Source organism: Lathyrus oleraceus, chromosome 5 (genome assembly GCF_024323335.1).
Source record: "Lathyrus oleraceus cultivar Zhongwan6 chromosome 5, CAAS_Psat_ZW6_1.0, whole genome shotgun sequence".
NCBI lineage: Eukaryota > Viridiplantae > Streptophyta > Magnoliopsida > Fabales > Fabaceae > Lathyrus > Lathyrus oleraceus.
In genome coordinates, this window is record NC_066583.1 from 121,655,029 (window position 1) to 121,661,028 (window position 6,000).

Genomic DNA, 6,000 nt, shown 5'->3' on the forward strand with positions numbered 1-6,000 from the left:
AAAAGAGCTGATCTTTTGTGAGAAAGTATTATTTAGTTTGTAAGCTTAGACAATAAAAGCTCTTGTTTGGTTTGCGAGATTGTCCGACAATATGTGTTTGGTTCATGAGTTTTGCCCGGTGTAAAACTCTCATTTGGTTCATGAGATTGTTTGTAAAAATATCCATTTGGTTCATGAGTTTCTCCTAATGTAAAAGCTATCATTTGGTTCATGAATTATCTGTGGAAATATTTGTTTGGTTCATGAATTTAGCTTGATGTAAAAGCTCTCACTTGGTTCCAAGATTAGTCTGGTGTAAAATCTTGTGTTTGGTTTTGAGGATAGCCAGCGTAAGATTACAGTTTGATTGTAAGAAGATTTGTGGGCATAACATATGAAAAACTCATATCTATAGTGGAAATTCTTTGGGAGAGGAGTAGGCCAAATGGTTAGGCAAAACCTCTATAAATATTTGATGAAATTATTTCAACCCTTGTCTCTTTATATTTCCGCTGTTTATTTATTTCTATTGTACTTAAATCATTTCTTTACTATGATTTCGTTTTCTTTACTTATTCAACTACATACTATTTGTTTGATTTACATGATTATTTCAAACAACTTATTTTATCAAATATTAGAATGTTGTTAGCCATGGTGGAAAAGTTCAACCTAGAACTTGAACAAATGTATGTGAATACCGTCTTCTTGTATGACGATCTAGATTAAACAATCTTGATGACGCAGCCTGAAGGGTATGCAGAAAGAGGAAAGGAAGATTATGTATGCAAGTTGAATAGGTCATTATATGGCATGAAACAATCTCTTCGACAATGGAATAGGAGATTCGACAAGTTCATGACACACATAGGTTTTACTAGGAGTCAATTCAATGAATGTGTTTACTTCAGATTTCGACTTGGAAGGCCACTTGTTATTTTTTTGCTTTATGTGGATGACATCCTCATAGAAAGCAACAATGTTGAGGATGTTATGAAGGTGAATGCAGAATTGATAAGGAGTTTGACATGAAGGATTTGGGAGTTGCCACCAGGATTCTTGGGATTCACATCCGGAGAGATAGAAAGCAGTCGATATTATGCTTATCTCAAAAGACATACATGAAGAAGATTCTCGACAAATTTGGTATCTCAAATTCAAATCTTGTTGTAACACCGGAAAATCATTAATCCAAGTTGTGTGCAACTCAAAGTCTTAGTACTAAATTCAAAAGATCTTATATGAGTAGAATTTCATATGCTAATATAGTAGATTCTTTAATGTATGTTATGGTTTGTACGAGGTCAGACATATCGTACATAGTGAACTTGGTAAACAGGTATATGTCCAATCATGGGAAGGCACACTGACAAGCCTTGAAGTGGATTCTAAGATACATAAAAGGATCATTGAGTATGGTCCTGGTTTATGATGGAGCCATGAGTGATGACAAAACTGAAGTCGAAGTATTTGTCGACTCTAATTATGCAGGATGTATGGATACCAACAAATCTCTTTTTGGATATGTTTTCACAATGTTTGATACAACAATTAGTTGGAAAGCTTCTCTTAAGAAGGTTTTTGCCTTATTAACCAATGAATCCATACAGATTCCCTCACTGAAATCGTGAAAGAAACATTATGGCTTGACGGTTTATTAAGGAACTAAAACTTCAAGGTTAAGTTATCATTGTTAAATGTGATAGTCAATGTGTCATACACATGTCGAAGAATTCATCCTATAATGAGAGAAACAAGCACATTGATATTAGTTTTCATTTTGTTAGGGAGAAAATCAATAAAGGAAAAGTGAAAGTGCTGAAGGTTTCAACTTAATATAATTTTGCTGATATGATCACCAAGTCATTGCCTAGTAACAAGTTATTTCACTGTATACAACTGATAAAGGTCGGTGATGATAGTTAGCTTGTTCCCTTGATGATATAGAGTTTATTCTAAGGTGGAGATATGTGGTATTTAGGATCAAACTCTAGTCTCGAAAGGGGAAGCTTCATCGTTCGACTGAGATGTGAATGTTGTAGTCAAATTCGGTTGAAGCGTGCAATAGTCGAAGATGCGCGTGTTTTAGTCAAAGTCGGCTTGAGAATGCAAATGACCTAAGTTAGTTATGTACTTTGTTATGTGATAATTACGTATGTCGTATATGGGTGTTATCATCATACATATATTATGAGTCTATATATAACTTGTACTCTAGTGTGTTAGAGTAGTGGTTACGTTGTTATTCACTAGTAATATGTAAACCCAAATTTTAGAGAAAATGAATAGAAAAATTGTTGTAACCATCTCTCTCTCTCTCTCTCTCTCTCTCTCTCTCTCTCTCTCTCTCTCTCTCTCTCTCTATATATATATATATATATATATATATATATATATATATATATATATATATATATATATATATATATATATATATATATCTTTTCGTAACTGAATCAACTTCTTGTGTTTGTTCAAGAAAACCTCTCTTTCTCACAGAATTACTTCGTTCCTGATGTGACATTTGTCACAACAATATATATATATATATATATATATATATATATATATATATATATATATATATATATATATATATATATATATATATATATATATATATATATATATATATATATATATATATATATATATATATATATAAAGGTCGGGCAGATAAACCTTTAGCAGTGACTTTGGCGTAGATGGACATTGTTTGAGGTCTTTGATTGTTGTCTTTCCATGAGACATCGGGATAAGTGCAATTCGCATTGCTGAGCATTTTTGTTAATCAAATGGGGCACCGGGGTGTCCCGCCTTGCACTTGACTGGTGATGATTGGATGGTCGGCCTCTCTAGGAATGTAGCTTGAGGCTGATAGCTGAATTTTGAGCTCCTCAAAATGTTATGTCCAATGCCTTGGCGAAGCGCTTTTCCATTTAGAGGGACCAAGCGTCTCGAACCATGTCTTACTTCATAATTGGTATGTACCTCCATATGACACACTGCTTAAGGGTGATCCGGTCTTGCGGTCGACCCACTTTGGACCCTGTAGGAAGGTTGGATGTCGATAATGTTCTCTAGAAGAACCCATTCTAATTTTTCCTTTGGGACATAGATGTCTGTCCAAAGTCTGGGATTACGACCAGAATTTGGTGTGTCTTCTAACTGATTTCATGGTTGACTAACCCCATATATTTTTGTTGTTCTGATTGTATTCGGGTCTGGGACTTATTCTTCTAAATATATTGCTCCAAAATAGTGGTGACCTGGTATTTCACTAGTAGGTCGGCGGTAGAATCAATTGTCATCTCGGGGTTATTAACCCATGTGATGAGAAAAGAGAGCAGTTGAATCAACATGTTACACCCTGACTTATTGGGATTGCCCTGTCGAGGTCCTGGATGCAGGTTCGAGTTACCTTGGTACCCATAATAGCCATTCTTGTACTAACCGAGAAGGAGTTATTAGCAGTGGTTTATGCATTTGATAAATTCCGGCAATACCTGTTAGGATCTAAGGTGGTTATTTATACTGACCACTCTGCTTTGAAATATTGATTTGCTAAATAGGATTTTAAGCCGAGGCTTTTGAGATGGATTTTGCTCCTCCAAGAGTTTGATGTGGAAATTAGGGACAAAAGGGGATGTGAAAACACCATTGCCGATCATTTGTCTCGAATGTCGCCAATTGAAGAAATGAAAGACAAAATACCAATAAAGGACGAGTTTGCTGATGAACATATCCTTGTTGTTATTGGTATCCATTGGTTCGCATACTACACGAATTATCTAGTTGATGGTGTAATCCCTAATGATTTTGATTCTAACAAGAAGAAAAAGGTTTTACATGATTGCAGGTTCTACTTGTGGGATGACTCATTCCTATACAATAAAGGAGTAGATGGATTGGTCAGAAGATGTGTCCCAGAGGAGGAATAAAGGGATGTTCTTATAGCTTATCATGACTCGAACTATGGAGGACACTTTAGTGGTGATAGAACTGCAGCTAAAGTCCTCCAATCAGATTTATACTGGCCTACACTATTAAAAGATGCTCAAAATATGGTTAAGGAGTGCGACGAATGTCAAAGAACAGGAATATTTTCTAAGAGGAATCAGATGCCGCAGAATGCCATGCTGAAGGTGGAATTGTTTGATGTGTGGTGAATAGACTTCATGGGACCGTTTCCATCCTCATATGGAAAGAATTACATCTTGGTAGCAGTGGATTATGTGTCAAAGTGGGTAGAAGAGGTAGCGTTTGCCCATTAATGATTCCAGAGTTATAGTGAATTTCCTGAAGAACAATATTTTCTCAAGATTTGGAGTATCGAGAGCACTTATCAGTGATGAAGGTACCCGTTTCATAAACAAGTTGATGGAAAATTTTCTAAATAAGTACAATGTTAAGCACAAGATTATCACTCCGTATCATCCTCAAACGAGTGGTCAGGTTGAAGTGTCTAACAGGCAGATAAAGCAAATCCTTGAAAAGACTGTTTGTGCATCTCGAAAAGACTGGGCAGTGAAGCTGGAAGATGCACTGTGGGCATACAGAATAACATTCAAAACTCCTATAGGTATGTCCCCATATTAGTTAGTGTATGGTAAAGCTTGTCACTTGTTGCTCGAGTTAGAGCACAACGCATTTTGGGCTTCCAAATTCTTGAATTATGATCTTGTCAAAGCTGGTGAATCCCGAATTCTTCAACTCCATGAGCTAGAAGAATTTAGGAATCTGGCTCATGAGAATGCCAAACTTTATAAAGAGCAAACAAAAAAGTGGCATGATCAGAAGATCCTAAGAAAGGAATTTATGGAGGGACAATTGGTATTATTGTTTAATTCCAGGTTGAAACTTTTTCCTGGAAAATTGAAGTCCAGATGGTCCGGTCTGTTTTTGGTTCATAGAGTGTTTCCCCATGGAGGGATAGAACTAAAAAATCAAACTAATGGGGACACATTTAAAGTGAACAAACAAAGATTGAAGCATTATTATAAAGGACAAGAGAGTGGGTTGATAGACAATGTTCGTCTTACAGGATAAGATGGACGACCGTCGAGACATGCGACGTTAAACGAAGCGCTTAGTGAGAGGCAACCCACACTTTTTATTTCTAACAATTTCCTTTATTTTGGTGTGTTTTAGTTTTTTGTAGGTTCACACAGTGATCCCTTAGGAAAGTAGGAGACGTTTGAAGTCAATCAGCAAAATTCAGTATGCTAGGAGAAAAGGGAGAAAAAGGTCGAAAAATGACAAAAGTGTGAAAAAACAGGGGCCTGACACGGGTGCCTGTGTCAGCTGACACGACCCGTGTCAGGATGTGCTCAAAAGAAAAGAAGTTGGGTTTTCCAGTAGGATGACACGGCCGCCCGTGTCAGCTGACACGGCCCGTGTCTGCCCTACTGAAGCAGGCGAATTTGGAGGGCCAGAAGCCTGACACGGCCCGTGTCAGGGAGCGCGTGGTCAAGACTTGTTTTACTTGGTCTTCCCCTTGTGTGAACCCACCCGAGTTTTACCCTAATTACCACCTCTTAACTCATATTTACTTCCAATAATCAGATTTTTCACCCCTTTTTTCTCTCTTTTCCACCTAACTCTCCTTCTTCCTTCTCTTTCTCTAAAAAACCCCGTAGCCACCACCATTAAAAGCTCAAGCTTTTTCCACCTTAACCTACCCAAACCGCTTACTCCCTTCACAAAAAGTGCTCCATTTTCTGCCCTCTACAACATACCAGTAATCTTTTCTACTAACTCCATATTTTATTTTCGCTCAAACTTTTTGTTCAGGTACCAAATATGCCTCCAAGACGAATTGTTAAGGGAAAGTAAGCAGATGCTGAGCCGTCGAGGCCTCGGAAGAGAACCATTCGCCATCCCAATGCTCAAAACATAATCTTTGACAACCCCGATCATGAGAGACGTTATTCGTCTCATGTTAAGTGTAAGATCACGCCAATAAGGTATTCGTGCTCTAACACACTATCTCAATTGGGTTTGTTTAAAGAAATAGATTGA